Source organism: Cetorhinus maximus, chromosome 2 (genome assembly GCF_964194155.1).
Source record: "Cetorhinus maximus chromosome 2, sCetMax3.hap1.1, whole genome shotgun sequence".
Classification (NCBI taxonomy): Eukaryota; Metazoa; Chordata; class Chondrichthyes; order Lamniformes; family Cetorhinidae; genus Cetorhinus; species Cetorhinus maximus.
Window position 1 is genome coordinate 142,664,782 of NC_135880.1, and position 23,086 is coordinate 142,687,867.

Consider the following 23,086-nt stretch of genomic DNA (forward strand, 5'->3'; position numbering starts at 1 on the left):
CAAACTTTCAGCCTGAACTTTATCTCCCTGAGGCACTGAGCTGCTTCAGGGAGATTTCTGCACTCTTTCGTGCACATGTGCGAGAGAGCGCAGGCCCCAATTCTCCCTCCTCCCCCCACCCGCACAGATAGCGCTGAGCCAATTAAGGGCCACCCATGTAAAATGGCGGCATGCAGCCCATCGCGGATGGCGATCGGCTCCTCACCTGCCCACGCCCGCCCAACAGGCAGAAGATTCTGCCCCATTAGTTAATTAGTTTATTAGTTTATTTGTTTTAACTGCTGTACTCAAAAGTGCCCCTTTAAGGAGCTGTTAATTAGTTAATTTGAGAATTAGTTAATTATTGCCGAAAAAGAGACATTTGTGTCAAAACTTTTTGTCTTGCACTCATCAGGACAATCGCAAGGATACCAATGTCAGGAGAAACAACAATTTTATACTGTACGAGAAGAGAGTGCTGATTGGTTGGCAGGTGGACTCTGATTAGTAGAGGCGTTGCCATGGAGAATGCATGAGTTAATGGTGATTGACAGTTAACTGCCAAGCATTGTTTGAAATTTTAACCAGGTAGCTTGACCCTGATCAATCAATGCATTGTCCTGAGGAATTAATCAGCGAATGTCTATCACTTATTTTGTTTAGCTGAAACAGTTGCAATGTGTGTACATGTTCTTTCTGTCTGCAAAGAACAGGGCCCTGTGTATTAATATATGTAGCTTCCAGCACACGCAAATGCACTTCACTGCAAGCCTGACTGATAATCTTAAATTGGTTTTCAGTGTAATTTTTAGCACACTGAGGATTATTTAGCAAATGTTGTCCAATTGCGGAATCACATCTAATGTTGGACACTGTGTTTTAAGTTTTGCAAACACGGTCTGGTTGAGTACTGACTGTACCTTGCCCATTGTGAACAGCAGACGGGACATGGTGTTTGATACGATCCGCCAGTTTTTGGGACATACAGCCTACATAGCTGGCATCACACTGGCACTGAAATTAATATATCACATTACTCATTTGTGAGATAGGCAGAACAATGCTTGGCAGCACTCTCTTCCCATACAGTATAAAGTTGTTGTTTCCCCTGACATTGGTATTCTTGCGATTGTCCTGATGAGTGCAAGATGAAAAGCTTTGACAAAATGTCTTTTTTCTCAGCAACACTCAAGTTCTGTACTATCAAACGACAATTAGTTAACTGTTTTATTGGTATACGCAAACAAGTATAAAGAGAGTCAATTTGTTCATTTGTTTCTTGTTTAAAAGAGTATAAAGAGAGACTTCATGCCCGGTGGGTGTTGTAGGGGCTGGTGTGCACCATCTCCCCTCAAAATATTATTTTAATTTTTAAATAAGTTTCCTTTAAAGTTTTAATTTTTGTTACATTGCTCCTTTAAGGTGCTGTTAATTAGTTAATTAGATTATTAGTTCATTTGTTTATTTGGTATACTCAAAGAGTAAAGAAATTCTGACTTCAGCCCCAGACTTGAGCCATCTCACAGAAATTCCCTCAGTACCATCCCACTCTGCATGGGATGTTCCTATAAGTGCTGTTACTGCACACCCTTCAGTTCCTTGCCCTTGTCAACCACCCGGACATGACATGGCGTTCTGTCCGGTGGTGATGGCCCCTGGTGGGGAGGCTCTCTACGTAAGAGTCCTCCCCTTTACCACCGGGGTTTGGCACGGAGGGTGTTGCATGCAGCAGGTCCTGTGCCACAAATCATCAAGGTGGTTCACGGACTCCCAGGCTGCTTGTCTTTTTTTTTTTGCAGCCTTGAGGACTCCGTGTGCCATGTTCACATAGGTTGCGTGAGGTTGCAGCCCCTTTTTGACTATTTGAGGGTGCTGTTCCTCAACCTTTGGTTGCACTTCAGCCCCATGCTCCTGATCTTTGGCCATCCAGTGCGAAGAGAAGCAGGCAGGATAAGAGGATCTCCTTGTTGGCCTGCTCCTAGGCCTGGCCAAGGTTGCCATAAACAGGTCCATGCAGCAGGCGGTTGAGGGAGTCGTTCGGCCCGACTGTTGACCCATTGAAATGGAGTCAACTTGTCCGCAAAGCCACACCAGGCACCATGGCCTTGGAGGAGTACGCCTTGGGGGTCATCTCCTATCCCATTACCAGGGTACTCAACTGGATTAGAAATAGTCAGTTTAATAATGGGATCCTGGCTGAGATCCATGGTCTAATTTGATCACAACTGGTATAAATTAGCCATGACTAAATCCTTTGTGTGTTCAAGCACCTGCTTTCTCTGCAAAACAGGACAAGCAACTGAGACACTGAAGGAGCAAGACTCTGAGTGGGTTTCCTCTCTCTCTCTCTCTCTCTTTCTCTATCCAACTGGCAAGTTTCGAACCCTGTCTGCTAATTTTGACTGTCCAGGTGTTGCAGACTGTGATTTGAAAAATAACTCAACCCAGCGCTGTTGTGTCCTGAAGAACAGATAATTCGTCTGTCTACAGCTTTAAACTGCCTCGACACTGAAAGCAGCAGGGCCACGGAGTTCACCCTGAAGGCAAAAAAGTCACCAAACTTCCCCTTTAATTTTACTGGACTTGAAGTTATTTAATCTATCCTCCGACTTTGTCGAGCGTGCGTGCGTGCGTGCGTGCGTGCGATTGTGTGTGTGTGTATAAAAGTTGGTCAAAACATTTTTAGACTGGGGTACGTGAGAAAAGCTCAATAAAACCTGACTGACTGTATCCTTTACGGTCACAGCACATAAACAGGTAAATACTCACAGAATTGGCAAATATATCATTTTTGAAAAAAAATCTGTTTTGGTCAAACCAAGAGAGGGAAAAGAGGGGAGCCATTTGACCCCTCTTCACCTGATTGTAACAATTCCTTAAGAGCCGGCTTCCACTATCAGATGAGGAAGGGTTTTGATCAAGTATATAAGGATGTAAGCAATAGAAGTGGGAGAAGGCTTTACAGCCCATTGAGCCTGCTGCATCGTTCACGAAGATCAGGCCTGATCTTCTACTTCAACTCCACTTTACTGCATTATCCCCACACCAATCTCAGTCTTGAAAGTACTCAACGACTAAGCATCCAGATACCTGGAAAGTACAGCATTTCACAGATTCACAACTCTCAGAATGAAAAAAAAGTCATTGGTCAGTAGATAAGGAAAGACTATTTTCACTGGTAGGAGGATCAGTACCCAGAGAGGATAGATTTAAGATAATTGCCAAGAAAACGAGGGGTGGGATGAAGATAATTCTTTTTGCTGTAGTAAGTTGTTGTGATGTGGATTGCACATCTCAAAGGATAATGGAAGCAAATTTAATATTAACTTTCAGAAGGGAATTGAATAAATACTTCAGTGGAAATATTTATAGGAATATGGAGACAGACCAGAGGAGTGTTACTAACTGGATAGTTCTTTCAAAAAGGTATGATGGGCCAATTCTTCTCCTATGCAGTCTGATTCTATGAGGTTGATTGATAATACTGTGCCAAGTCAATTTAATTCAGGTAGCAAGGCCCTGCTAGAAAATCTTACAGGCACACTTTCTTTCATGCACCTTCCTCCAACAGTACTTCCACAGATGACTAATAAGCCTTGACCACATCTGGTCTCCAATGGGGGCTTGCACTTAAATAGGACCGATATGCAAGATTTTGAGTCTCTCAAATGGCAATCCATTTTCTATAGCAACATATCCCATAATGAAGTAGTTGCTGGATAATCAAAGAGCCTGTAGGTAACAGGGAGCAGCTTCATGCAAAGGTCACCAACAGTTTTCAGAAACCAGATAAAAAGAAAGGGTTTTCATTCATATCACACTCCAGGTTCTGGGATGCCCCAATGCACTTCAGAATGTAGTCACTGATGTAACATAGTCAAACTCTGTGGTTGCCAATTTGCACATTGCAAATTCCTACAAACAGCAATGAAATAGATGACCAGATAATCCGTTGTAGTGATGCCAATAGAGGGATGGATATTAGCCAGTACACCAGGGAGGTCTCCCCTGCTTTTCTTTGAATGCTACCACAGCATCTTTTATGTCTACCTGAGGCAACATTTGGGCTCTCAGTTTAATCTCTCACCCGAGAGATGGCACCTACATAAGTGCAGTGTTCTCTCGGCCCTGCTCTGGAGTAAGAACCTGGATTATATGTTCAAGTTTCCGCAGTGGAGCTTGAACCCACAGCCACCTGATACAAATTCAAGAGTGCTACCAACTGAGCCAAGGCTGACACCTGAAAGAAAAGGGCAGAATTCCAAACAAACTAGTACTATTATGGTTCTGACTTTGGTTTTTCCAGTCTTCTGAAGCCTTTGTAGGAAAATGACTCAGCGTACAAATTCTACACCTACGCAGTTAACATTTCAGAATGTTTTGGGAGACCTGAGGCAAATGGCTAGGCAGTCGGTAAGTTTAAATTGCAAGCTTTCTGTCAACAATGGCCGAGAAGTGGGCTCATGAGCATAGAAGCTAAGAGTGAAACATTGGCAGAGAGTATGCAAATGTCCTCTTTCAAATGCATAAGCAATAAGTGCTGTTTAGAGACTTTCATCAAGAAATATGACTTATTGTTCCCACTCTAACTGAAGCCAGTGGAGTAACCGTCTTAGGGAGGGGTTCCTGTCACTCTGTAGAATGAACCATTTCCTCTTTAATAGTCAGGTGACTGACAAAGGAATGCTTAATTGGAACTGTTCCAGTCTCTTCAGAAGCACTGAATCTGTGAAAGTGAAACAAAATGTGCTTGAAATCATTTTAAACCATGAGAAGCCTCAGCTAGTTGGGTGACATCCACCACTGCTCAGGCTGGGATCAATTAACTTGGCACAAAGCAGCACAGAGTGTCTGGCAGACCTCCCACTTTGAGAATGTGATGAGACCTCCATTTCACAGAAACTGTTGATGCACTTTATTGGTCCAAGGAATAATGAAGGTATTTTTCCTCCCTCATGGGGAAATTTGTGGAAAATAGTTTCTGAAGAAGATTAACAGCCATGTCCAAAGCAAAAGGCAGCCATAATACAGCTCCTTTCAGCCTGAATCTATTTTACCCAACAGTAGCAATTAACAATCCAGAGCCAAATCCACTGGGGACATGTCGGTGGTGAGCCAAAAATGTCCATAAGGAATTCTCCCTTTCACATTGGCTCTGGCTATAGGACCAGCTTTACAAAATTGCACTCTAGTGGGAAGCTTTGCTCAAGGAAAGCATGTATTAGGAATGCGGACGTCCCATGATATTTCGTGGAATCCAACCAAAAGCAGAAAGAAAATCGTGGGCAGCCGCACCCAAATTCACACCCAGTGTGTTCTCATGGGAAGAATGTGGTTTTGCAAAATCAGCATCTGTGGTGCTCAGGTATTTTGACTGTAGGGAATCAAGTCATCAGCAAGACTATGGGGAAGAAATAACTTCATCCCTGGTTGTTAGGTAGGAGAGAGAGAGAGAAGCTATCATTTTCACATTAAGATTCCTCAAAGTGGATTAACAAAACACATGCCTGCTGCTTTTTTGTAACAGGACATAAGCAGAAATATACTGAGTGCATCTTATCACATTCAGTATTCTGTCAATTTTATCTGAAGCAATGCACCAAAACAAACAGCTTATCACTCAGTGTTAACTTGACCCACCTTTGGAGTAATCAAAAGAGCATAGGTGCTTAGGACACAGACATCTGATCTAGATAACAAGGAGGCTTTTACTGTTACACTTCCTGGTTGTATGACCATTTTAGTAGATACAGGGACTGGTTAAGCCAACTTCTGTAGAAAAAAATGACAGGAAACAATGCCGTTTAAAAGTGGAACTGACACCGCTATTGTTAATTTCTCCTGCATGAACCTGGAAGGAGCCTGATGCATAAAACCTTCACGTCCATTTGTAATGTGGTCTTTGTTCTGCTCTGAGGTTATAGTTGTGGCTGCAGCAGTTGTCAGATATAGTAATGATCTTCTTAGTAAAGTGTGAATATCTCAAACATTGGTTGTTTTCAAAAGTTCAGAGAGGAGAATTGTACCCTAAGGGCCCTTCTCCTCCTTGCTCTTCTAGCAGTTTCTCCTGCTCTGCATGACCTCTGCTCATTCTGCTAATCATAGGCAATTCCAAGAGAAAGGTCTACTAGGTCACCCATGTCAGTTTATGCACAAGCCTTTAAGTTACCAAATAAATATTTCAGCATCAACCAGACTCATGAAACATTTAAAATATAGAGGAAAGCACCAAAAATGTGTAGAATTGCTCGAACAGGCAGAAGAAATATCTAGCAACTAACCCGTAAGTAGTTGCTGATTCTTCAAATAGCACAGATAGGGTGGGGAGGTGGGAGGAGGGGTTCTTCATGCTGTTGAACGCATGTTCAGTTGTGCAGAGTTAATAGAGAGTTGGAGTGTGGAGCTCCAAAATAGCAATGCTGGCATCAAAGCACTGTTGCACTCTGATTGAAGTCATGATGTACTTACCCTGCACATTTCTGGCAGACATCAAGTGCAGATAAACTATCAATATGGCATCCAGCATACGCCATGCCAAAAGTGTGCAAGAGCCATGGAAGCCATTTTGGACTTTCAGGGGCCTTGCAGCGGTGAAAGAAACAGGCACTACAAGCCCAATTTTACTCCGACCTCATTTAATGACCAGTTTGAGAAGGAAGATGGTAAATTAAGCATAATTTACTTAGAAACAATAGCACAGCATTTATTTAAAGATCTTTAACTGAAATATCCTATCCTTCCCCTACTCCTCACTTTTGCCCAGGCACTGGATGGACAGAGCATACCTGATGTTTGCTGCACCTGTCCAGACCTCACCAAATTAGTGGGGGTGACTTTTGGCATGGACGAGTCGCACCCCAGGCCCAGGCCCTGGCCTTGGCCCCAGCTCGCTGCTCCTGCAGGTGGTGGGAAGGGCAGTGAGCACAAAGGAGCAAGAAGACCACTGCAGTTCAGTCCAACAGACAAGCCTGTGTTTTCTCCCTCAATTCCAGGTTCAAGGCCCTGAAGACTATAAAGGGTACTACAAAAGAAGATTTAATACATTTTTTCTTGGCTATCAACCTTGCTCCCTAGCATCCTGAGACCTCAGATCCAGTGGTGGGGGGACGAGCAATCCAGGAAAAATGTTCAGTACCAGCTTCTTTACGTGCCATTCAAAGTAGATGTTTTTTATGCAAAATCTTTGTCTGGGAAATATACAACTGAGGCGCTGCAGCATTACAGCTGGTAGGGCACTGCAACTACAGCACAGCATGTTTATACAAGAATTTCTAATGAAAAATGTCACTACACATTTAAATATAAGGGCCATGCAATTCTCCAGAAGACCCCCGTTGCCAGTCCCTCCACCTCAGAAAACCTGTTTGCACACACAATAAGGGTTTTTGCTGCATTTTTGGCAAAGTAACACCAGCCCAGCAGAAGCAACTCCAAAAGATTCGCTCAATGAATATGCCCAAATTCCTTTGCAAACGACATAATTAAAAACTGCATCCACAGACAGGCTGTAGATCCATGGGTAAAATTTCAAATACACTGTATGGAAAAGTGTGTGATTGAATAAAGGAAACACCTTGCATTTTATACAACACCGATCACAACCTCAGGACATTCCAAAGTGCTTCACAGCCAATCAGTGCTTTTTTTCAAATGTCGCCATTGTTATAAGGTAGGAAATGTGGCAGCCAATTTGTGCACAGCAAGCTCCCACAAACATCAGCGAGATTATGACCAGATATGTTTCAGTGATGTTGGCTGAGGGGTAAATATTGGTAAGGAAGCCAGGGTAAGCTTCCCATTTCTTCCTCAGTTGGTGTCATAGGATCTTTTACATCCTTCTGGTTTAGATTGAGGGAGAATTACTGGCCAGGACAACATAGTACTCCAGTGATAGAGCTTGACTGGTATATGTGCTGACTTCCCTTACTGCATTAGCACCAAATGATTAATAGAAATTTAACAAAAATACACTTGTTATGAGACAGCTCAAGCTAAGCAGATAGAAGACACTCAGGGCAGAATCATATGGTCCAGTTGGCATCATGGCAGACGGGGAGTGGGGGGAGGGAATTCGGCATGAGGGGCAGAAATCGGTTTCAGGCCGGTGTGAAATCACATTATCCAATGGTGGCCGCCATGGTGGAACGCGAACCCACCAGAGGTCAGCATGAACATGATTTGCATCCCACTAACGCGACGCAAAGTAAGGCCCGACCGGAATCGTCCCCTCATGTCCGATTTACCGTTATACTGACTTACCATTAGGGCCTTGCTCAGATCGCGGATATCCGAGGAGAAGAAGACGCTGGAATTCTACAGCTACCGGACCCTGGAGGAACACATGCATCACATGCTGGATGGATCCTCATACACATGGCTCCACCGCAAAGCAGCTCTTGGAGGCGGGAGGTCTCCACGCAGCAGCTTCAACTTTGCTGAGGCGTCGGACCTTCACAGACTTCGCCGCGGGCTTGTGCCATCTTCCATGGTCCCTGTTGATGCTTCAGAACTTTATGTACTTCGCCATGGGCTGATACGGAAGTTCAGCGAGGGTGGGGGTGGGGGAAGGTCTAGGTGTCGGTTGGAGAGGAACGTGTATTGGGCCGGGTGAGGTTGCGCGGGGGGACGAATGTGTCGGGGAGGTAGAGTTGGAGGGGGGGGGAAGAAACTGTCAGGGGGGTCAGGTTGAGAGGAGGAGATGAAGGTGTCAGAGGGGGTTAAGTTGGGAGGGGTGTCAAAGGTGTCAGGTGGGAGGAGGGAGTACAGGGGGAGGAGGGTGTAACAGGGAGAATGCTGCAAATGGGGAGGTAGTGTAAGGGGCTAGGAAGGTGTAAGGAAGGGGCTTTAGAGGGGCGAAGGTGTCTGGGGGAGGAGGAAGTTCACAGAAGGGAAGGTGTCTGGGGGATGAGGGAATAAAGGTAGAGGAGGGCGGAATGGTAGAGGAGGGAGTAGTGAAGGGGGAAGGCCAGGTGAACATGCAAGGGATGGGTCTGTAGTTAATGACTGTCTCCTGGGGAGTAAACTGAAGGTGGGTGTGGTAGGAGGGAATGGTGAGTGTGAGAGGGAGCTGGAAGGGTGGGAGGGTGAGGGTGTGTGGGTAGCAGTAGAAGGGGCAGTGAGGATGGTTGGTGGGGACGTGGAGCCAGACACAGACCCTGGGGGTGAGATGGAGAAGGTCAGGGAGTTCAATGTGGACAGGGGTGGGGTCCAGGAGGTAGGGAACATTCACATTCACCTGGTCATCCCCGAAAGACAAGGGTTCAGGCTGGTGGGTGACAGTGGGGAGGCGGACGGTGATGCCAGGGAGGTCGACAGTGATGGGGGAAAGGACATGGGTGACGGGGGAGGGGAAAGGACAGGGGAGTTAATCAGAACCACGATCATGTTTTTCAAATCGAGAGTGAGCGGAGCCTCGTGTTGGGTCGGGCACAGGTGCTGCATTGGGAGTGTGATCAGTGGGTGGGTGAAGATGCAGCTCAGATGGACAACTGAGAGAGAACAGGCAGCATTGAAAATGCTCGGGACAGTGAGATGAGTGTGATGGATGAAGGCTCCATGTGCGTTGGAGAGTGCTTGCACGAGGCTCCGAAAGGCCCTGCCATACACATAATTCTCCCTCCAGAATCACCCGTGTTCTGGCTGTGTGCAGCTGAACTACTAGTGGCGTGGTGGGGGTTGGGGGGGTGGGGAGGGATGCAGTGGGAGGACTCGCAAAGCCTGTCAATGAAGTTGAAAGACCCCACACATTATTCAGTGAAAGTGAATATAGCTTCTCATTGTAAAGTGACAAAATGTGTTCATCCATGCAACCATCTGTGATCAAAATTTCTTAAATTTTCAAGGCATACCATTTCTTTTAGGTGTTGCCCTGACATCCGCAGCAGGGATGGAGACAGCCTGTGTAACGTTTGGTCCTGTTGCCTCTGTGACTTCAGCATGTCTCCTCTGGAGAGGCAAGGCCTTGAGTGCCCTGGTTTGCTTTGGCTGTCTTCCTGTGAGCCAGCTGCACCCTCTGCCTGTGACAGAGGACGTGGTTGAGGAGGGGTCACAGGCAAAGGGGACTCGGAAGCAGTGGACAATCTCTGAGATTCCTGAGTGGATGACCCAAAGGTGTCCAGCTGCCGCTCCTCCCTTCAAGTGCTCAAGGGCCCTGGCCTGACTCCTTGAGGGGAAGGAGCACCTGGAATGATGTTGAGTGCTCCGTTTCCCCCTCGCAACTCACCCATGGCTACCATGATGGAGTGCAGGTCTGCACACACCTCCGTATTCTACTGGACCAGGGTCTCCATGGCATCTGCCATCCTCCCCATGGAAACCTCAATGTGTGCACATGTGGGCACCACTTCATCAGAGAGTAGGCGGACACACTCCTTCAACTCGCGTGCCACTCTGTCGGGGCTTCCAACAGCTCCGTGTGATGTTCCCCACCTTCTGCTGACCCTCCAAGATGAATTGGAAGGCTGAATCCAGAGGCTCGTTATCTGACTCGGACCTCATAGTTGCCTCTTCCCCAGCAGTCCTCCGAGTGCCGGGGAGCTCAGCTGAACTTGCTTCCTCCTGTTGCAGACATGTGTCTGTGCGGTGACCCGATTGTGAACCCGAGCCTGCTCTAGAACTGGGTCCCACCGAGGTATGTCTCTGCGCTGGTGCAGGGTGTGGGTAAGCGCTGTGACAGGTTTTCCAGACTGCTTATTTCTAACTCTTCAATGGGGGAGGTGTCCTCTTGGCTGGAGGTGAGGACCTGGATGGAGCTGAGGGACTGACTAACTAAGGGTGTCGGTCGCTTGGCAGAGCTTCCTGTGAACCAAAGTAGAGATAATTAGTGCATGGCAGCACAGTCAAAAGCAGGAGTGAGAGGGAGAGAGAGCACTCACTGTTGTGTGAGAGAGGGATGATCTGGTTCAGGACCCTCACGTGGGTGTTCATCGTCGACAACCGTCGGCACAGGCACAGTCCACATCCTCATCAGTCAGCGTGATGGCACACTCCTTAAAGTGAGTGCAGCTTCTATTGTGGGCCACTCCACCCCTGGTCTGGGACCTCTCCCTGCTGTTGTGAGCCAGCTTCTCCTGCATGAAAATAGGTGGAGAGAGTGTGAGCTGGACTCATGGCACTGTGCGGAATGTTTGTGTGACAAGCGGAGCCATGGACGGGATGAGGATGTGAGCTCAAGAGGACATGAGCCTGATGGAGATGTGAGGGTGTGTGTGAGAGTTAGTGGTGTTGCTTCTTGAGGTGTGGGATCCGTCTGGATGTGTGATGGATTTGTAAGTGTGAGTCGAGAGTGATGAGGTGGTTGCCTTACCCTAGCAGAACAGATGTGAGCATTCACCCTCTTCCTGCACTGGGTGGCTGACCTCCTCTGTGCTCCGGTGGTGCTGCCACTGCCTCGCAGGCTGGATTGGTGATGCTGGTGGACTTCCTGCGGCCAGAGCAGAGAGAGAGGGCATCGTGGTGGCCATCCACTGTGTCCAGCAGGCGCCCCAGAGAAGCATCACTAAATTTGGAAGCTGGTGTCAACCTGGCTTTCAGGGCTATCTGTCGCTCGGAGCAGTCCTGGTCTGTAGGCATGAATAAGGCATGAGCACTGGTGCGCTTTAAATATGGCGCCCAGAGCGGGGAAGCACTGAGGTCACAGCAGCTCGCTACAAGCAATCTGGCGTGTTTCCTGTGAATGTGTTGTTAATGAGGTGGGAAACGCTGGGAATGGGACAATGTGGCGTGAAAACCCGCCATTGCGGCCGGCGCATAAAATGCCCACTACTGCACCTCATGCAAATCTGGGACAATTCCACCTTCATTGTGTAACAGAACCAACAACATTTCACTCACTCGCTCACTTTTAGTTTCTTTTTATTTGGCAAAGACATATCTAAAAGATATTGTGGATTCAAAATTCAATCAAGCCAGGAATCTGTAAAACAAAATATGATATATTGCTGCTTGGAGGGAGCATAGGTCAGAGAATTGGGCATAGAATTCAACACAACCTATTCCTGACCCTTTGGTTTTCCCAGATGCTTATTTGAATCAAATGAAAGTTTGGAGTGAAGCCTTGCATCATTTACCCCAGTTCTAAGTATACGTTTCATTTAGTTGTTCAATATTGGTTGACACTTTGATCTTCAAAGATAATTTTCATAAGAATGGTGAGTTGAAATCATCTTCCCTCCAGGACTCTTCAAGCTGTGATCATCCAAAATGACATTCTTTCTGCACACACCTAGGTAATGAGCTTTTCTGTAATTTATTTTTATTCGTTCGCTGGATGTGTGGGTTGGAGGGCAGCATTGGCAAGGTCAGCATTTAATGTCGATCCTGAATTGCTCTTTGGAAGGGGCTGGTGAGCTGCATTCTTGAATCGCTGCAGTCCATGTGTTCAAGGTATACTCACAGCGCTGTTAGGGAGGGAGTTCCAGGATTTTTGACCCAGCAACGATGAAGGAACACTGGTATATCTCCAAGTCAGGTTGGTGCGTGATTTGGAGGGGAACTTGTACATAGTAGCTTGTACAATTGCTGAGATTAGACAAGCATCTAGCTATGGTAGAGTGCTTTAAATGGGAGATTTTAACTTAGAGATAGATTGGGATAGGCAGATGAACATACCTTAGAAATATAGTGAATTTCTGGAGAGCGAGATAGTTTTCTGAAACAATATATTCTAAAATCAACAAGGAGGCTGTCAAATCAGATTAAGTGATGAATAATGAACCAGATTTAGTTAACAACCTGATGGTGTGTGAACATTTATCTACTAGAAGTGATTATACGATTGAGTTCAATGTAATGTTTGAAAGGAAGAAATGTGAAATAGCTCCTAATATTCTCGGTTTAGGTAAGACTAACATCAGTACAATGAGAAAGAGAGTGTGCACAATGAACTGGGTAAATCTGTTAATGGGTAAAATGCCAGTGGATCAATAGGAGAATTTAACCTGCTACAGAGCCAATTTACACCCCCAAGGGCAACAGTTCTCCCACAAAAGACAAGCATAACTGGGACCGATGTGGTGAACGAGTTCAAAGTCACTGTGACTTTAATGGTTGCTGGCAGGACATGGCAATCACTGCTGTGAGGTGTGAGGCCTCCAGTGATGTCTGTAATCATCTGCCTGCAGAGTCACAGTCTCCTGTGGCACTGATCCTTGGTCATCTCCAGGTAGCTCAGTCACAATCCTGTCCAATGCCCAAGGGCTAAGTGCCCACTCTCTCCACCAACTGCACAGTGCCAAGGGCACCTTCTTATCCAATGCCGAGTCCCCCTATGGCACACTGACTCCCTTATGGGCCCAGGGGAATTCCCGGGAGCAGCGAAGATTGGCTCCCGACTCTGTCCCCACCTCTCTTCGGCTGATCTGCAACAGACAGCTCTGAAGCTCATGTGCCCCATCCAAAATTCCACCCTTCCCCTCTAACAAGCTCTTAATGAGCTTTTTTAAGTACTTTAACTGGCGTCAATGGGGAGGCGAGCGGGAAAGCTCTAGTAAACATTGTAAGCTCCGGAAATGGCTTCTTGAAACTGACACACTGGTCAGTGCTGGCGTTTTTGGGACCCTCAATGCCTCTGTTCCCACTTCCGGAAGGGAGGGGCCTGAAAATACAGCCCTAGCTGTCACACAAAGACACACACCTTCACTGCCTCAAATATACACACACCCTTACCATCACATTCACATTTGAACATCCTGCATAAGTCCCATCCTCCGTAATTCTTACTAATATCCTATTCACTGATCCAACTGTTCAGTTCAGATATTAAGTAGCAATGAAGCAAAAAGACCATCTTTGCTGAAACACACACATGGTCATTGGGAGTTGCCTCACTGGAAAACCACCAGCTGTCGTCATCTTGGGATTACACAATGTTTGAACTTCATTTATTGACTGATCAAATGGATAAATGCCAATGGAATTGCCAAATCAAATACCAAATGGTAAAATCACCAAGTGCACAGCTATTTCCTAAGGCCTGGTGGTCAAGCAGCAATTACTAGTGAATGATTTCATCGAAATAGTCACGAGAAGACAACAATGTTGGAAGAAAACATGTAAATATTAAGTCTGGAACATGGGAGAATAGGTAAATGATGGTTGAGCAATTCGTCACAATCACCATAATCTTCACAAATCTGCGGCAAATTTAACTGATGAACCAAATGTAATTTTTCTAAACACTACATTTAGAGAGTACTGTCTGCCAAGATAATACGAACAACAAATAAAAGTGAGAGATAATCTGTAGTCTGCTTTAGTCTCTATGAGGTTGACATGCAGCCTTCAATTGGAATCTCCTTCATTTACTACAACACAACAGTGACTACAGTTCAAACAGCCTGCAGTTGTGAAAGGAGCTATATAAATGCAAGTCTTTCTTCCATGCATCCTAAGTAACAAATACAGATTATACATGGGCTGAATTTTACGGGGTGCCAAAGTTACTACAGGCCCCCGACTAAAAAGTCAGGGGAGTGGGTGGTAGCACGCCCATGACCCTGAATGCTGCCCCACAGCAATTTAACATTGGGAGCAGCCTTACCTGCTTCAAGGTGAGACTTCCACTCCTTTCTTGGGAGGAATTCCTGCCTTAGTGTACTGCCGGACAATCAGATGGCCAGCAGCTCTGCAGTCTCAGTAGCGCCAGCTGGAAGCGGTGGCTACTGCTGGGACTACAGGCAGTCCCACCACATTCAGGAGTCCAGGTAAGTCCAGGATCAGTGGTCTCAGTGAGGCAGATAGGGGATGAGGGGGCCGGGTCCAAGAAGCTAGCGGGGAGGCTTAAAGATGGGATGACCGTGAGGAGTGTCGCGAAAAGCCGATACAGCCATGAATTACTTACAACCATATTGAACTTTTTAAGGAAGACATGTGTGATTTTAAAGGAACACAAGCAAGGACCCTGAGCAATAGATGATAATGTTAAGTGACCACTTTTTGGAAAAATTCCTATGTGGAATAGACTGACAGGCCTGTCCTGAGAAAACATGGATTGTCGCACTTGAAAAAGTGTCATGGCCATCTTCAAACAGGGACACTTAAAAGGAAAGATGCAAAAGGCTGAACTTTAATCTCCTGTGGTTGCAGAGACAAAGATCCTAGACATCTCAGTAGTCATCTAAAATCCATCTCCTATTGATTCATATCTCAGAATGTGTAAAATGGTCAGAGTTCAAAGAATACTCTGGGTGCAAGGCATGTTTTTTTTACCCTTACAGGAATACACAGGAAAAATGGGTTAAAAAGCTAGGTGCAGAGCAGTGCAGTGTGCTAGTGTGCTGGTGTGCTTGTGTGTGTGACAGCAACAAGGGGACCAACTAATCACCCCTGCAGTTGCAGGTGAAGTCTCTCGCTCTCTCGGTCAATGGAGGCATGTCAGTGGAAACCACAATCAAAAAGGAAATACGACAGCTTCTTCAGCTATCCTGCAGAACCAAGTGTCTCCAAACCTACTGTGAAACTGCCAAAGTCAACTCTACTGGAATCACCCAACTTAATGGCCGCAACGTTTCAATCTATGCCTCACAGACAAGCCAAAGACTGATTCATATATCTTTTTTAACTTTTATTTGGACTCTTAACTTCTCATTTCTGATCTGTGTGTACGTGTGTGGCGTTTTTATTATTTTTTCTCGGGCTTTTAGTAACTAATAAACTTACTCTTTCTTTGACTCAAGAAAGCTTGGTTAAATTGGCTCCTTCTAAAAAAATAAATATATTTAGACTGGGAAAAGGCATCCATGGGGGAAGGGATCCCTTTTTAATTAATCTTGTTGCGACCAACCGAGGGGGTTGAATAAAGAAGGGAGCCAGCTCATTCCTCCTCATCCAGGTGCATAATAAAGTTGGGGTCCCATTCAGAAAGTTAAAAAATTGGGGGACCCTCACCTGGGGACTGGTTGCAACAAATTGGGGGCTGGTCTGGGAAGTTAACAAATTGGGGGATCTCGCCCAGGCACCATTTGTAACAAATTGGGGGCTCGGTGCTGAAATAGATCACACAGATGAAACGAAAGAATTAGAGTGAGGAAAGTAAATTGTTCCTTTGAAAGCAACTTAAAATAAACCACAAAAAGGTTTTCTTAAGTCTGCCCTACTAAAGTGTAAAAATGTCCATATTTGATGTCAGTGGAGGGGATGTTAGTTCTGAAAATTTAACAGTTCTGTTGCTCGGAGAGCTAAAAGAGCTAGCGATGCATTTAGAATTAGAATTTCGCCCAAAAGCCAGAAAACCCAAAATGTTAAAAAGGGTGGCCAACAGTGCAAATCGAGGATGTTGAAGTGGATAGAGTAGTGATAGAGAAATTAGAATTTCAGGAAAGAGAAAAGGAAAGGGAAAGAGAGAAAGAGGAAAGACAGGAAAGGTCACAGAGAGAAGAGAGAGAATTTCAGGACAGAGACAGGGAAAGGGAGTTTAAACTAAAACAGCTCAAGCTGAGAGGCAGGAATCCTACTGTGTCCCTTGAAGACACCACTAGCTCAGACATAAGGGCTGAGGCAATCCAATTTTCTCATTTAATCCCTAAGTTTCATGAAGCAGAGGTGGAAGCTTTCTTTATCTCTTCCGAGCAGTTAGCACGGCCATTCCAACATTGGTCCCAACTACTGCAGGGTAAACTTTCAGGAAAGCTCATGAGGTTTACTCCCTCTTGCCTGAGGAAAGTGTCACTACTAAGAAACAGCAAAAGAGGCTATTTTAAGTGAGTACCAGTTCGTGTTAGGGGCACTGTCAAAAATTCTGTACCCTCGGGAAACGGACTGACCAGACGTACCTGGAATTTGAAAGGCTTAAGCAACTTCCTTTTGACCAGTTGTTGAAGGCACTTAAAACAGAAGCCACTTACGAAAAGCTCTGTGAAATAATTCTCCTTGAGGAGTTTAAAAACTCCATACCCTTCCCAATAAGAACACACCTGGAGGAACAGAGGGTAACAGGGGCCAGACAGGCAGCCACACTGGTTGATGATTATGAGCTGATCCAGAAACCCTTGTCCCAGAAAAGACCCTCCGTTAGTCACCCCCAGTCAACTGGAAAGGATAGAGATAGAGAGAGTGATAGAAAACTGAGCGCCCATGGGAGAGAAGGAAATGCTGGGGGCCCTCCCCAGGATAGAAAGGGATGAGATGAAAAGTGAGGCCAAGAAGCCTGTGTGTTTTAACTGCCAAAAGGAAGGGCACCTGCTGGAGGTTACGGGAAAAACCAGTAGGATTTATCGGGGCACATATTCCCCATGCAGAGAATGGGAGTCAGTCAGAGAGCATAGCAGACCAAGTTATGGGTTGGACTGTGACTGTGAATCCCTGTAGATGCACTCCTGAGAGTGCGGGTGAGGTTACATTACATGAGTTACATGGGCTTTATATCTGAAGGGAGAGTGGCTACATTTCCCCAGGGTGAGGCGAGTGAGCCAATAGTGATACTGAGGGTTACAGTGGCCAGCCAAGCTCTACTGCCGGGAAAAAGCATGACCTTTTCACTAGAGAGCGCAGTAAGTGCCAAGATGTCGGTAAAGGGGATTGAAGGAGGGGACATGCCCATCCTCTTATACTGGGTGCATCTGGAGTGCGACCTTGTGTCACGACTGTTGACTGTAGGAGTTGTCCCCGATTTGCCTGTGGATGGAATCAACCTGCTCCTCAGCAATGACCTGGTGGGATCAAAGGCAATAGCATCCCCAGTGGTATCAGAGAAGCCAACTGAGATCAGGGAGACAGAACAGCTGCAGGAGAAAGTGCCTGGCATTTTCCCTGACTGTGTGGTAATGTGGTCTATGGCCAGACAAGCTCTGTCAGTGGAGGCTGAAGTGGCACTGCAGGCAGAAGATCCTACAGTCTGGGTATCTGAAATGTTTTTTGGGAGTCTAGAAGACCCTAAGGAGGTAATAAATAGATCTTCCTTGAGAGCGGCCCAGCAAACTGACCCACTGTTAAAAGCATTAGCTCAGACTGCACATGCTGAAGCTGAAGCAGAGGCAGAAACAGTCCCTGAATGCTACTACATTAAGAATGACATGCGAATGAAGAAATGGAGACCCCTTCACAGACCTGCAAATGACGAGTGGGCAGTGATACATCACGTAGTGGTGCCACTGAGGTACCGTAGGGAAATATTATGGCTAGCTCATTAAATCCCAATGGCTGGATATGTCAGTATATGCAAAACCCAAGCCTGCGTCAGCCAGTGTTTTTACTGGCCATACCTCCAGAGGGATGTAAGGTTTTGCAAAGCATGCCACACCTGCCAGGTTGTGGGAAAACCCCAAACTGCAATACAACCTTTGCTTTTGGGGAGCCATTCAGCAAGGTGTTAGTGGACTGTGTGGGGCTCCTGCCCAAAACAAAAGGCGGCTATCAGTCTATCATTACCATCATGGGCGTGGCTACCCGCTTCCCACAGACTGTTCCCTGAGAACCATATATGCAAAAACAGTGTGAGGGGACTAACCCAATTCTTTACCAGATATGGTCTGCCCACTTAGATCCAGTCAGATCAGGGCACAGATTTCATGTCCAAAATATTCCAGGAAGTCATGGATAACCTGGGTGTGACCCAGCTGAAGTCTTCAGCCTATCACCTGCAATTGCAGGGGGCACTAGAACGGTACCACCAGACCCTAAAAACAATGATCACGGCATACTGCCATGAGTACCCCCATGACTGGGAGTCCCTTTTCGCTACCAGGGATTCACCCAAGGAGTCCACCGGGTTTACTCCATTCGAATTAGTTTTCGGGCACCAAGTGCGAAGGTCTCTGAAACTGATCAAGGGGAGGTTTTTAGAACAGAAGGAGAAAGTGTCCATGTTAGACTCGGTAACAGTGTCCTGGAGCAACTCATGAGAGCTTGTGATGTGGCCTGAGAACGCTTAAAAACCTCCCACTTTTCAAAGGCTGATGAACCAGGTAGTAGTGGGCTTATCCTAATGTACCTAAATGACCTCTTAGTGTACAGCTTCACCTGGGAAACTCACTTAGAGCAACTGGAAGCCCTCTTTCAGAAAGTACAGTTAGCTGACCTAGTAGTCAATCTCGCAAAGAGCGAGTTCGCTCAGGCTCAGGTGAGCTACCTAGGACACGTACTGGGTCAAAATGGCATTTGATAAGGTGCCACATAAAAGGTTATTGCACAAGATAGGAGCTCACGGTATTAGCATGGACTAAGGATTGGTGAACACACAGAATACAGAGAGTAGAAAGGACTCGAGCAGAAAGGAAGATGTTTGTGGTTGTTGGAGGTCAGTAATCTCAGCTCCAGGACATCAGGGGAGTGTCCTCGGCCCAACCACCTTCAGCTGCTTCATCAATGACCTTCCTTCCATCATAAGGTCAGAAATGGGGATGTTCGCTGATGATTGCACAATGTTCAGCACCATTCGCAACTCCTTAGTTACTAAAGCAGTCCATGTCCAAATGCAGCAAGGCCTGGACAATATCCAGGTTTGGGCTACCAAATGGCAAGTAGCATTCGCGCCACACAAGTGCCAGAAAATGACCATCTCCAACAAGAGAGAATCCAACCATCGCCCCTTGATGTTCAATGGCATTGCCATCACTGAATCCCCCACTGTCAACATCTATTGACCAGAAACTGAACTGGACTAGCCATATCAATACTGTGGTTACAAGAGCAGGTCAGAGGCTAGGAATCATGTGACGAGTAACTCACCTCCTGACTCCCCAAAGCCTGTCCGCCAACTACAAGGCACAAATCAGGAGTATGATAGAATACTCCCCACTTGCCTGGATGAGTGCAGCTCCCACAACACTCAAAAAGCTTGACACCATCCAGGACAAAGCAGCCTGCTTGACTGGCACCACATCCACAAACATTCACTCTCTCCACCACCAGCACACAGTAGCAGCAGTGCGCACCATCTACAAGATGCACTGCAGAAATTCGCCAAGGCTCCTTCGACAGCACCTTCCAAACCCATAACCACTACCATCTAGAAGGACAAGGGCAGCAGACACATTGGAACACCATCACCTGGAAGTTCCCCTCCAAGTCACTCACCATCCTGGCTTGGAAATATATCAACGTTCCTTCACTGTCGCTGGGTCAAAATCCTGGAACTCCCTTCCTAACAGCACTGTGGGTGTACCTACACCACATGGACTGCAGCAGTTCAAGAAGGCAGCTCACCATCACCTTCTCAAGGACAACCAGGGGTGAGCAATAAATGCTGACCCAGCCAGCGAAGTCCACATTTCATGAATGAATAGTGGGTCTTTTTCAGGTTGGAAAGACATAACAAGTTGAGTGCCACAAGGATCAGTCCCAGGGCCTCAATTATTTACTATCTATATTAATGGCTTGGAGGGGGCAGAGCGTAATGTATCCAAATTTGCTGATGATACAAAAATAGGTGGGAGGGCATGTTCTGATGAGGACAAAGGAATCTGCAAGGGGATATAGATGAGTTGAGTGAGTGGGCAAAAACTTGGCAGATGGAATTTAATGTAGGAAGGTGTGAGGTCATGCACTTTGGTAGAAAAAATCAAAAGGCAGACTATTATTTAAATAGAGACAGACTCCAAAAAAATGCAGCACAGAGGGATTTACACAAAAAGTTAGCATGCAGGTACAGCAAGTAATTAAGAAGGCAAATGGAATTTTGGCCTGTATTGCCAGAGGGTTGGAGGTTAAAAATAGCGAAGTCATGTTACAACTGTACAGTGTTGGTGAGGCTGCACCTGGAGTACAGTGGATAGTTTTGGTCCCCATATTTAAGAAAGGATATACTGGCATTGGAGGCAGTTCAAAAGAGATTCACTAGGCTGATTCCTGGGATGAAGGGGTTGACTTATCAAGAACGGCTAAACAAGTTATCCCTTTATTCATTAGAGTTTAGAAGAATGAGGGGTGATCTTATTGAAACGTACAAGATTCTGAGGGGGCTTGATAGGGTAGATGTTGAGAAGATGTTTCCACTAGTGGGAGAATCTCAAACTAGGGGATGTAGTTACAGAATAAGGAGGCACTCATTTAAAACTGAGATGGGAAGGAATTTCTTCTCTCAGAGGGTAGTGAATGTCTGGAATTCTCTACCCCAGAGAGTTGTGGAGGCTAGATCACTGAAAGTATTTAAAGAGGAGGTAGATAGATTTTTGAAATATTGGGGAGTTGAGGGCTATGAGGAGCTGGCACGAAAGAGGAGTTGAGGCCAGGGGCAGATCAGCCATGATCTTATTGAATGGCGGGACAGGCTTGAGGGGCTGAATGGTCTACTCTTGCTCCTATTTCTTTTGTTCTTACGTTCTTAAGGACAAGTACTGCCCAGGGCTGCAAAGATACAAACAATCGCACAGTTCTCCCTTCCTACAACAAAACGGGAAATCATGAAGTTCTTGGGGATGTGTGGTTCTACCGTAAGTTCGTCCCAAACTTCAGCACAGTAGCCGCACCGCTGACAGACATATTACAGAAAAAAGCAAAGGTAGTATGAACTGAGAAATACCAGACAGCTTTCAAAAAGCTGCAAGCCATTTTAATAGGCGAGTGACATCGGGGTCAGGGCTGTCCTCCTCTACGAAGACAAATCAGGGATAGAGAGACCAATCAGCTACTTCCCCCAAAAAACTAAACAAGCATCAGAAATGGTACTCCACAGTGGAGAAGGAAACCCTCTCACACGCTTTGAGATATATTTCTGAAATGGATAGAGAGAGACCACAGTTTATACTGACCACAACCTATTAACCTTTGTGGAAAGGTTTAAGACCCAGAATGCCAGGTTATTCCATTGGAATTTGTTTCTCCAACCATACCATCTAAAAATCACCCACATTGCCGGGAAATCAAATGTGATTACAGGCGCCCTGTCCAGAACTTAAAGAGACCCAGTTAGAACTGAAGAGATAATATTGGCCAAGGTTAGGAGAATGAATGTGTGTTTGCTGTTTTGTTTTTTTGCCTTGTAATGAAATGAAGATTAACCAAAATGGCCAGCATGTTTAATATGTTATACTGTACATGGTACCTTTGTACTTGATGCCTCTGGCAATGGCAAATTATTAGCCTAATTTTTGCCATATACGTAGCTGTCCCTAATGAGCATGGATGATCTAAAGGATTGAGGCTGTGCCGATGATGCACCACTGGGTTACTGTATCGTTAGATCTTGGTCAGTACGGACACAGCCCTAATAAGAAGACACAGACTAAGAGTGGCACCATTATACCCGAGAGAATATCAAGCAGGATTTGAATGTGTAAAAACGGGCACATCATTCCTGTGCAAATCTTATTTGAGGAGTTGCAGGATCGATTGCAAGAGGAGCAAATATGTAGCTAAGTGTACACAAAATATAAATTTCACTCATTATAGTGTCTGCAATAGGTTGGAAATCTGATTTCAGCCCCAAAGAGACTTGGGGGCCAGTTTTCCTCCCCTTCGTCCCAGTGTGAGTCAGGCAATGTGCACTTGAAACTGATCTAATTGCAACATACTTGAGCATGGATGAACTTCTATGTACAGTTCATTTGCAGGGGTTGATGTTAAGCCGGTGGGCACCCCAGAGCGGCAGTCCTTAAAAGCCTCCATTGGTGCAAATTCTTGCTGGCTTCTTGTCATTCTGGCTGCCTTCAAGTCTGAAGAGGTTGTCAGCTGTCACTTCTCAGATTTCCCATTCTCTTTTGGGGAACCCCCTTCACACAAGGCAGCTGGGACAACATGGAAATAACGTAGAAGGCATCAGGATGTGGCTCCCCCATCATTTACATGAAATGACACTGAATAAATAAATCTCTACTTGTGATGGGGGCATCCCGGAAGGAAAAAAACAGTAAAAGCTGGGAAATAAGAACACTGGTACAAACTGGTCTCATCTATCTTAAAATAGAACACCTATAAAAACTGGCAAATAAGAGGGCTGGTCTGAGCTGTTTTTTTCCTTCTGGGATGTTCTGGTGCAAAGGTCTTTTGTGTCAGAGCCAAATCAGCCCTCCATGTTTAATATTCCTTCACAGCAAATAAAATGCTGTAATGCCAGTAATGTAACTTGTAAATGGCTGCTGCAACTGTATTCTGGGAGAAATTCAGCTGTTCTTGTAACTTGGTGTTGAGAAGTCAAGATGCACATCATAGTGAGTACAATATAGCTGATCACACT

The 23,086-nt window shown here is 45.8% G+C and overlaps 1 protein-coding gene across 2 annotated transcripts in view; it reads right to left on the reverse strand.

Moving 5' to 3' along the window:
• Window positions 1–23,086, reverse strand: part of LOC144698292 (A disintegrin and metalloproteinase with thrombospondin motifs 3-like) — a 335,384-nt gene that overhangs the window by 180,970 nt on the left and 131,328 nt on the right. The gene's annotated exons all lie outside the window — the stretch shown is intronic.